The sequence below is a fragment of the Elaeis guineensis genome, chromosome 3 (genome assembly GCF_000442705.2).
Source record: "Elaeis guineensis isolate ETL-2024a chromosome 3, EG11, whole genome shotgun sequence".
In the NCBI taxonomy this organism is placed as follows: domain Eukaryota; kingdom Viridiplantae; phylum Streptophyta; class Magnoliopsida; order Arecales; family Arecaceae; genus Elaeis; species Elaeis guineensis.
This window is the reverse complement of record NC_025995.2, coordinates 124686985-124698501: the sequence shown is the minus strand read 5'-3', so window position 1 is coordinate 124698501 and position 11517 is coordinate 124686985. Positions and strand designations below refer to the sequence as shown.

The 11517-nt window shown below is 48.3% G+C and overlaps 1 pseudogene; it reads left to right on the top strand.

Moving 5' to 3' along the window:
* Positions 1 to 116: 116 nt before the first annotated feature.
* LOC140856688 (non-functional NADPH-dependent codeinone reductase 2-like) lies at positions 117 to 8849 on the top strand (annotated as a pseudogene).
* The last annotated feature ends 2668 nt before the right edge of the window (positions 8850 to 11517 follow it).

Below are 11517 nucleotides of genomic sequence, written 5' to 3'. Positions count from 1 at the left end.
AAACTTCTTTTGTTAAAAGGGGACAGTTCTCCAGCCTGCTTATAACCAGGCACAATGACAACGAATGGTTAAAGCTGGACATCGATATATCAGCATAGGAATCAAGAAAAGTATTTACAATGACACCATCTCCGGATGATGAGCAAGAGGTGGAGAACCTGGTCCACAGACTCCTCCCTGGTGCAAACAAGATAGACCGGTTGTATCCTTAGATCTCTATCACGTGTTAGGATAGGTTTTTCAGAGCCTCCGAGAGGGCTAGGATCCGTGACTAGAGATGGGGAGCATACCGGAGGTGACCCTGAGCTCCGGCGGCTCCCGGCCCATCCCCCTGGTGGGCATGGGCACCGCGGGCCGGCCCGTCGTGCCGGAGAACGTAAAGCTTGCCGTCCTCCAAGCCATCGAGCTCGGCTACCGCCATTTCGACACCGCTTCCCTATACCAAACGGAGCGGCCCCTCGGTGAGGCCATCGCTGGAGCCTTGCAGCGGGGCCTTGTTAAGTCCCGGAGCGAGCTCTTCGTCACCTCCAAGCTATGGTGCAGTGATGCCCACCGTGACCTCGTCCTCCCGGCCCTCCAGAGGAGCCTCCGGTACTTTTTGGAAAGAACACCCTCTTTTACTCCTCTCTCCTCCCGACTCCCGCGAGGAACGCACACTCTTTTTTCTTCGTTTTGACTTTTGAGAAAGATCTCAATTTTAGCAATTTCGAACCCTCCACGTATGTGTGTGTGTGTGTGTGTGTGTACACACACACACACACATTGTCGCCGTAGTTTTATAATACTACTTCAAGATTGCTTTAAAATATATGTTTATCTTATCGAATTATGCTCATGAAAAAGAACGTTACGTATACAATTACACAGTTACCTTCTGTTATCAGCTTCTATGTCGCTTCTAACTCAGCAGCAGACTCCATACACGCACACCAAAAAAAATAAAAAAAAGGCAAAAAGAGAAACCAAGGAACCATCCAAATCAAGAGAGCATCTGAGGGCTATGAGTATTGAAGTAAAAAACCCAAATTGTTGCCTGCTCCCTAATTTGCTATTTCATTTATTATGTTGCGAATAATGGTGGGAGTGCCACGAATCATTTTGTTGAGGTGATGGAATATTATCCAGTAAAACAGTTGGGAAAACGCCTAGCTTTGTTTTTTTTTTTGTTCTTGCTTCCTTCTGTTCGTTGGTCATCCAACTCTCCCGGAAAAAAAAAAAAAGAAGTTCCGAGTAACCTTTTTTTCTGACAAAAGATTAGTGCAACCACTATGCTGTAACCCTGTTTTGCCATTCTATCTTGTACATGTGTACTCCTTTGACATTGTTGTTTGTGGTGTAGAAATCTCCAGTTGGATTACCTTGATCTCTATCTAATTCATTGGCCTATGAGCTCAAAGCCTGGGGCTTGCAGTTTTCCCATAAATGAGGAAGACATTCTTCCCATGGACTTGATCTCTGTTTGGCAAGCCATGGAGGGGTGCCAGAAGCTTGGCTTGGCAAGGTCAATTGGGGTCAGCAATTTCTCACGAAAGAAATTAGAAGAGTTGCTCGCATTTGCAAAAATACCTCCTGCTGTTAACCAGGTTTCATGGTTGTTATTTTATAGTCTTTAAGTTTTTTTTTTTTTTTTGGTAGAAGATGTAAAATATAATTAATTTTGTAGGTTGAGATGAATCCGCTTTGGCAGCAGATGAAATTGAGGGAGTTCTGCAAGGAGAAGGGTATACATATAACTGCTTGCTAGGAGGCCAAGATAGAACAGAGAGCAGGAATCTGTTGATGGAGTCTAAAGTTCTCCAAGAGATTGCTAAGACTAGGGGAAAGACTCTGCCTCAGGTAGTAATCAAATCCTCATCATCCTTTGCTTGAACTTACAGCTTCAGAATTACCATGCTTCAGACTCAAATATACTAATTGGCTTTGACAACCTTTTCTTATAATTTTTGAAAAAAAAAAAAAAAAATCTCTTTGTTGTAATTTCTTTACATGTTCTGTTTTAGACATGCATGGTAGTTAGCCCCATTATTCTGCTTTTTGGAACTCATCCATCTTCAACAGCCTAGCCTATGGCATGTTGCATATTGTATGGAATATTTCTCATCCAAGCCTTTTCCCATCAAATATAGGGTCCATATAGAGTACAACTAAGCTTAGAAGGCTCTCTGAAAGTGCTGAATGGATATTGCATCTCTGTTATCCTAACATGAACCCTCTAAAATTTGTGCCACCAATGCTAATTTAGGCTGGAGGGGTATGTGAGGAAATATGTATAACTACATTACTAGGTAGATAGGGAGATATACCCTATCTGTTATTATTTAGGATAGAAGCTATCCTTCAAAATCTCCCCCAACTTGCAAAGAGTCTAATGAGTTGTGTTGGGGAATACCCACCGACCGACCAATGGCCGGAGGGACCGACCGACCGACGGACGGCCGGAGGGACCGACCGACCGACTGACGGCCGGACCGACCTTCCGACCGACCGACTGACGGCCGGAGGGACCTTCCGACCGACCGACTGACGGACGGAGGGACCGACCAACCGACTGACGGACGTCATCACCGGCCAATTAGCGGCCCATCACCGACTGGTGATATGTCGGGCGTACCTTTCCCGACCAACTGAACCCGAAGGTCTGATGGCCGACTCACGTAAGACTCGCCGACCAACGGAGGGCCCCGACGCCACTCAGCTGGCCACCGACCTAGGGTCGGTCGACTCCTCCGATCGCCGTACAGCCGCCAGAGCTTGTCAGTCCTGACAGCCGCATGCGGCACGGCCATCTAGGGACATTGTCCCGCCGAGGGCATTGTCAACCCTAGCGATTTGACAGCCCCACGGCGACATGACACTTTCACGGCGACTCTGACAGTCTACAGTGAGTTGACAATTCCTCACTTGTCTGCGCCATTAATGACGGCGCCATACCATGCTCCACTATATAAATCGGGGAAGGCAACAGTGCAAGGGATCCGCTCCCCCCACTTCTCGACTCCAAAAACACAGGCTCGCACCTCTCTCCCTCGATTGAGTTCTCTGTCTTCATTTCACTGTTGCCCAGTCACCTCTTTGACTTGACCGTCGGAGGGTCCCCGCCGGAGCCGCCTCCGGTCAGTGTGGACTTCTCATTTTTGCAGGTGCCCGTTCTCCGGCGATCGGACGACGAGGCGATTGGCCGCAACAGATTGGCACGCCAGGAAGGGGGGGACGATGACGAAGATAGCTTTCCACTTCCCAAGATCGACCAGCTGGTGGACGCGACGTCCGGATTTCGACTGCTCAGCTTCATGGACGCCTTCGCCGGATACAACCAGATCCGGATGGTGCCTGAGGACGAGGAGCATACCGCCTTCGTGACTCCCAAGGGCCTCTACTGTTACCGGGTGATGCCCTTCGGACTGAAGAACGCCGGCGCCACCTACCAGCGACTTATCAATAAGGTCTTTAAAGCCCAGATCGGGCGCAACATGGAGGTGTACGTGGACGACATGCTGGTGAAGAGTGCGCAGATCCCGGATCATGTTCGGGATCTCGAGGAGACCTTCCGCACTCTACAACGACACCGAATGAAGCTCAACCCGACCAAATGCGCTTTCGGGGTGACCTCAGAGAAGTTCCTCGGATTCCTCGTTTCTCAGAGAGGGATTGAGGCCAACCCTGAGAAAATAAAGGCAATCCTCGACATGCGTCATCCGAACACCAAGAAGAAGGTCCAACAGCTGAACGGAAGAATCGTCGCTCTCAGCCGATTCATTTCCCGATCAGCTGAAAGGTGCCTCCCGTTTTTCAAAACTTTGCGCCACGCAAATGGTTTTTCTTGGTCGGATGAATGCCAACGGGCCTTCGAAGACCTGAAGAAGTACTTGACTTCCCCACCGCTGCTCGTAAAGCCGCAGGTCGGGGAAACCTTGTATCTCTATTTGGCCACATCTTTCGAGGCGATCAGTTCGGTCTTTGTCCGAGAAAACGAGAACCGAACCCATCAGCCTATCTACTACATCAGCAAGGTGCTTCACGGCACCGAAGCCAGATATTCGGAGACGGAAAAGATGATCTTCACCCTGATCGTCTCCGCACAACGACTCCGTCCATACTTTCAAGCTCATGCCATAGTGGTGCTCACCGACCAGCCCCTGAGGACGATATTGCGTCGACCGGACACATCTGGACGACTGGCAAAGTGGGCGATGAAGCTCAGTGAGTTCGACATTCAGTACCGACCGCGGCCTGCCTTGAAGGCTCAGGTCTTGGCCGACTTCATCGTCGAGTGCCCGACAACCGACCAAGGGTCGGGAGCTGAAGACCCGGGACGAGACGCGGTCTCCGGGCCAGACCCGGTCTCCACCTGGGTACTGCACATCGACGGAGCTTCAAACGCTCAGGGGAGCGGGGCTGGGCTCCTGCTCACGAATTCGGATGGGGTGGTCACCGAGTACGCCCTCCGATTCGACTTCAAGACCTCCAACAACCAAGCCGAGTACGAGGCACTCCTCGCTGGCTTGAGGATGGCGGGGGAACTGGGCGTCGACAGCCTCCGGGCATTCTCCGACTCTCAGCTGATCGTGGGGCAGGTCAAGGGCGAATTCGAGGCGCGAGATCCGACCATGGTCAAATACCTTCAAAAAGTGAAGGTCCTCGTGGCACACCTCAGGTATTTTGAAATTTTCCACATCTCTAGGTCGAAGAACGCCCGTGCCGACGCACTCTCCAGACTGGCTACTTCGACTTTCGACTCTCTAGGTCGAACGTTCGTGGAGACCCTCGAGCAGCCGAGCATCGATCGGGTCGAAGAAGTACAGCAGCTGACGGCCGAACCAAGCTGGATGGACCCGATCGTTCGGTATCTGACCGACGGGATCGGCCCCGAGGATCCCACGGAGGCCAAGCGGCTCCGATGGTCGGGCTCTCAATATGTAATCATGGATGGCCGACTCTACAAGAGATCGTTCTCCCTCCCCTTGCTTAGGTGCTTGGGACCGACCGACGCCGACTACGCTCTCCGAGAGGTTCACGAAGGAATTTGCGGGAATCACTTGGGGAGCAAGTCCCTGACCTACAAAGTCCTGCGACAGGATTACTACTGGCCTACCATGAGGAAGGACGCGGCCGAGTTGGTCCGAAGGTGCGAACCTTGTCAAAAGTACGCCAACATTCAACACCAACCGGCCAGTCAAATTGCTCCCATTATTGCTCCATGGCCCTTCGCTCAGTGGGGGGTCGATATTCTCGGTCCTTTTCTCCCAGCGTCGGGTCAAAGAAGGTTCATAGTTGTCGCCATCGACTACTTCATCAAATGGGTGGAGGCCGAGCCCCTGGCGCAGATCACCGAGCGAAAGATGGAGGACTTCATCCAAAAGTCCATCATCTTCAGGTTCGGGTTGCCGCATACGATCATCACCGACAACGGACGGTAATTCGACAACCAGGACTTCCGAGACTTCTGCGCCAGGTTCCACATCAAGCACCGACTGACTTCAGTCGGGCACCCACAGTCTAACGGCGAGGTCGAGGTGACCAACCGGACCTTGCTCCACGGACTCAAGACCCGACTAAACGAAGCCAAAGGCCTCTGGGTCGACGAGCTAGGCTCCGTTCTGTGGGCTTACCGAACGACTCCCCGCGTTCCGACCGGGGAGTCGCCTTTCAGCTTGGCCTACGGGACGGAGGCAATGATCCCGCTCGAGATTGGATTGCCATCTTCAAGAGTCGAGCGGTATCAAGAGCCGGACAACTTCGAGTGTCGAAGGGCCGACCTAGACCTCCTCCCCGAGCTACGAGACGAGGCTCAAATTCGCATGGCTTCGTACCGACAGAAGGTCGCTCGGTATTACAACGCCAAGGTCAGATCAAAACTTTTCAGGCCTGATGACTTAGTCCTGAGGAAGGCTGAGGTCTCGAAGCCCCTGGATCAAGGGAAGTTGGCTCCAAATTGGGAAGGGCCCTACAAGGTAGCAGACACTTATGGTCCGAGAGCCTACCGACTGGAGACCCTTGAAGGGAAACCCATTCTCCAAACTTGGAACGCCGACAACTTGAAGTTATATTACCAATGAACTTTGTAATTGTTCGGTCGGAATACGAACTTGGTTTGAAATCTCGGAGTTTTAACTCTTCGACTAACGAACGGAGCTCACCAAGCCCAAGCCCCGACATACCGACTTGGACTTGGTATCCGCCTGAAACCGACGGCCTTATCGTCGGTAATGCATCGGACCCTTACAAGGATCGGTACACCCATATGAACGGAAGTTGATACCCCTTCGACGGCCGACGATGAATCGGACCCTTACAAGGATCGATGCATCCAGATGGACGGGAGTTGACACTCCTTCTACGGTCGAACTTTCGGGCCAAACCATCGGCTAACAAGCCGATCGGGCCCCGACCAAAGAGAGGCGAAATGCCTACGCGACCGACGTCGCGACTCCCGACCAGGCTACGGTCGGTCGAAGGATATTCGGCTTACCACCGTCTATCGCACAACGCGACCTTAGTCGCATCCACGACTTACCGACCGAGCCACGGCCGGCCGGACGATATTCGGCTTACCACCGTATATCAAAAGGCGCAGCATGAATATCCGACGCAAGGGCATCGGGATCCGACTTGTCGTCGTTTTCCCGACTGAATGCGCCGGACGACATTCGACTGAACGCGTCAGTGGAGACCCGACTACCGAACCTTTGCCACCATTCGGTCGGCTCCCGACTCAACAGACGCGCCCGACTGACAACCTTGACTATCAAAGGCCGATCCAAAGTCGGGACCTACTCTACCTTCGTGGCGGCACGAGTTGCCGAACGCCCTAACCGACCTATATGGGTTAGAGACTTATATAAGTTAGCGACTCACGAAGACATTCGGCAATACATGTGAAAGAAAGAGACGAAAGAAAAAGTGAAAGAAGTTTTCATTCAAAGTTAAAGGTAAGATTTACAAAGTCGGGTCGAAGCCCGATTACAAGTGTTCCAAAAACGGAGAAGACAAAAGAAAGTCGGCAAGGCCCGATCATCCTTCTGAGTTGATCTCCTCGACCGACGGAAGATCGGGGATGACCGGTGTGTCGGCCATGATCGGCGCTGGGTCGACGGCTGAGGCTGGACCTTCGGTCGGCGGGGGACTAGCAGTCGGCGCCACCTGCTCCGGGATGGCTTCCTCCGCCACGACGACGCCTCCCGATGGCTGGTCGGCCATCTCTTCGGTGGCTTCCTCCTCGGCCCCCGGTGGGACGATGCTGCTGAGGTCCAGCTCTGGGTACAAGGCCCGGACCGCATCCCGACCGTCCTCGTACCCCACCCGGTACGAGGCGAAGCCCGACTCGAGCATCTCCTCCCGATACTGGTCGGAGGCCCGGAAGTCCTCCACCGCCCGACTGGCCGACTCCTTCGCCGACCTTGCTTCCTCCTCCGCCCGGCCGAGCGCGTCCTTCGCCGACTCTGCCTCCGCCCTCGCTATGTCGGCGTCGGCCTGGGCGACCGACAAGTCCTCCTCAGCTTTGGCAAGCTTCTCCAAGCTGACCCAAAGCTGTTCGCGCTCGCCTTGGAGTTCGGCGGCAACGCCGTCCCGCTTGTGCCGCAGACGACGCACGGCCCGGCCCTTATGTCTGGCCTCCTTCTTGGCCGACCTTAGCTCGGACCCGAGCCGGGAGACTTCGTCTACCAACTTAGCCTCCCGGTCGGCCGACTGCTTTAAGTGGTCGACCAGCATTGCCTTCTCGGCTTCGGCCGCCGCCGACCACTCCTTCCAAGCCGCCCGGACGTTCTCGAACCTCCGGTATCCGGCTTCGAGCTCCGACATCGTGTAGATCAGCTGCCGATGCAAGCGCTTCGTCAGGAACACATGGTGAGAAAAATTCTAAGGAGAAAGAAGGCGAAACAAAGCTTACCTCGACCATGGTCGGGTAGAACTTGGACAGCATCTCGGTCACTTGCCGAGACCTCAACGACTCCACGTCGGCCGGGAGGAGGATCCCCTGGCACAACCTCCTCGCCAGGTTGTGGTCGGCCAATGCCGACGCCCCTTCGGGGAACTGTGCGCTGGGCGGCACAGAGCGGCTCCCCGACCTTGTTTCGTCCGCGGGGTCCATCGGGGCTTTCCCTCGATCGGCCGCCCCGACCGACGGAACCGGCAGCGAGGGGATGCTCGAAGTAGAACCAGCACCCCCCGTTGCGGCCACAGACGCCGCCGGATGATGTTCGGTTTTCCGAACGTCATCCGGCTCCACCGCTGCCGGCGAGGCAGCCGACGTTCCTTCGGCCGCTTCTTCCACCGGCCTCTCCTCCGCACACGCTGCCGGAGCCACGAGCGCTATGACGGGCTCCGATTGGCCGCAACAAGTTGATAAATTGATGACTTTTCATGTGGCATCCCATGTTTCTCTTTTATATATAGGGAGTCAAGTTCATCTCAAAAACACAAATAAGCAAAAGAGCTAAATGTAAAACACCTCCATAAATTTTAAGTTGTTTTTTTTAGAAAAAAAATCCTTCTTTACTCTACCTTGATTTACATTTCTCTTCAGGTTTCCTTAAGATGGGTATACGAACAAGGGGTGGGCTTGGTAGTGAAAACTTTTAACAAGGAAAGGCTCAAGGAGAATATCAATATCTTTGATTGGGAATTAAGTGATGAAGAACATCAGGAAATTAGTCAAATTCCACAATGTAAGAAATACTCATTACAGTCTATACTCTCCCATGATGGGTCTTGTAAGCTGCTTGGCCTTTCAGATTTTGATGTGCTTGATGAGTAATAAACCAAATGCATTGGATGATTTGAGAAAACTTATAGTTACATTCAAAAGACAAATTATTCTATCTATTAATGCTTTGTATTTTATATTTCTCCATGGCGAGTGATATATTTTTAGCTCTTGGCTTTTGCAACCCTAAATTATACTCCTTTGTCGTCTTCGTGTATGAAAAATATAAGAAATATGTGGAATCAATTTTCATCTTTCTATCGTCTGTAGCATGAATATTTGGAGATTGGAGAGAGAGTGGGGGAGAGAGAGGATTTTACCGTGGCTTGTCAAGGGTGCATTCACCCTTCATTTTTTATTGTTTTTCATTCTTTTATGTTTTTTCTCTCCTTGGTTGTATAGTGTTGCAGTGTCATGCCTCACAAAGTGGTTGGAATGGAATAGGTGTTTTGACATTACAACTAGAAACCAAAGCTCACAATGTATCCCATTGCTTCCACAAATGCACATAAAGTTTATCCCTGAAACCAAGTTCAAAGAATGTCATGCCCAATTTAGAACATATGCACATTGATGTGATATCTGAAGAAGCATGTGGAACCATAGTCCATCAGATTGTACCTAATAAGAGTACTTCCAAAGCAGCATTAGAACTTACATAAAGTTTTTCTTTTTTTTCTTGAAAAAGAATTATGATATTATTATTTATTGTGGTCCTATGATCATAACGCATACCAAAGAACATATTTTCCGGTTGTACTTAGGCCACTCTAAGGTATCAAAAAGGCTCTCATTCTGTTGAACATTTTCAATCTATGCTGCAGTGCTATTTGGCATGCTTCTATTAATAGGATTCTAACTCGGTGGATTGCAAGTCATATAAACCCACAATTGTCCAGCCAAACAGGCTGCTCCACCCACTGGTGGCTCTGTCCAAGGACTAGCATTATTACGAGATAATATTAATTTATGCATCCGAGAGAATCTTACCATATTGGAACGTCGACAGCATTATGTAACAACATTCTGAAGAAGGATTCAATGACTTGGTGATATAAATAATAACGTGCTGAGATGCTTGCCCATCCTTGAATACATCTGGATGCATCTGAAGGCGGGATGGGTGGCATCAACCTATGTTTTTTCTAGTAGGTGGATGTGTGGGTGGCGGACAATGCTGTGGCCTAGATGACTCCCTAAAAAATAAGACTGATGGAGATTTTGCCATTGACGTACGTTACCTGAATTAGTGCAAAGGTTCAAGTCAATGATGATAGAAAAATTGCCGACTTTCTAGAGTACTTTGACTTAGCTTCAAAACAATCAAAATACAAAAAAAAAAAAAAAAAAAAAAAAAAAAAAAATACAAAAAATACAAAAAAGCACCTACCTAATCAAACTAAAATATTCTGCTTTCTCAATATAACTCACCCTAGATAGCAAGTAACAAAATCTTGAAAAAGAAGTCCAGATATTATGTATCATATTTCCTCTATCATCTCCATCTGTCTCTTCTTTTAGCCGATCTATTAACTCCATCTAGCATCGAAACCTGGATGCAATTTGTTTCTTGCTTTTTAACTGAAAATTTAGTATTCATATTTGTGATTATAGTAAAAGCTGCATAATATAGTGATGTTAAGTGAAGTTTATTAAAATTTTTGAAGCAACTGATAAATGAGAAAGTGAGCAGCCAAATCCAAGGAGTTAGAATTAACAAAATATTCGAGATATTGTGGTTCGCTAAAATCTCTCTCTCAAACAAAACTATAATGCTTCTACTGAGAAGGCAAAACTATGATGAAAAATGACTCATCAAATTCTTATTACAGCAAATTTAGTAAAACAAATGATTTTTTTTTCTTTAAACAATTTTCTCAGATGAAAAGAACTTCCGATAGCAAATATAGGTTAGGTGCTTAATTTTTAAATGTTTTATTTTCTGCTTCCCATAAATATAGCTTTATGCACGCTTGGTATAATTTTTTGATTTTTACCAAAAAGAAAGAAGGTCAGGGACTCAGGGCACTAAGAAAAATAAAAATTTGGAGGAGCAAAAATCAAGAAAAATGTAACAAAGTCAAGACAATTTAGATTTTTCTTTTGAAAATTCAGAAAATTTTCAAGAAAGATTCATCTGGCATAGGGGTTTGTTGTCATTATTCTTCTGCACATACTCTTTAAGAAATCTTTATTTGTAGTTCTAATAGTAAACAAACACATGCACGTGTACTAAAGAGTACTTTTTTTCATATTTTCCCTCCAGTTTTCTTCCCTTATTTTGTGATCTTGTCTTTGCTTCTCTTCTTGGGATGTTAAAATGAAAAGCTCACTATATGCTTCTAAACAAGTCAATTCGGCATCTATATATCATGTCTTAGTTTTGATCTTTGTGTCGTCTATAGCATGAATACTTGGAGCTTGCACCGAAACACATTAGAATTCTCTTCTTCTCTTTCTCTTATAATATTATTGATTGTTGTGTTGAAATATTGGATGTTGATTCTTACTGAAGCAAACGATATTGCACACATTAGATGCTTGAAACTTCGTAATTTACATAATTCAATCTATGGTCCACGTCTTTGTGATGACCTGGATGTTCCTAAAACTTCCAAAAATTCATCAAAATGGCGTTTATATATTTCATCATGATCATCCAAGACAGAAACTCAACAACTAGATACACATCCAATGGTCTTCAGAAACTGGAGAATCCATAAGACCATGAGACAATTATTTTCTAAGTTACATAGAATTGAAAGGAAGGTGCTAATTTTCAACCAACCATGACCTCAACAATAATACTTAAT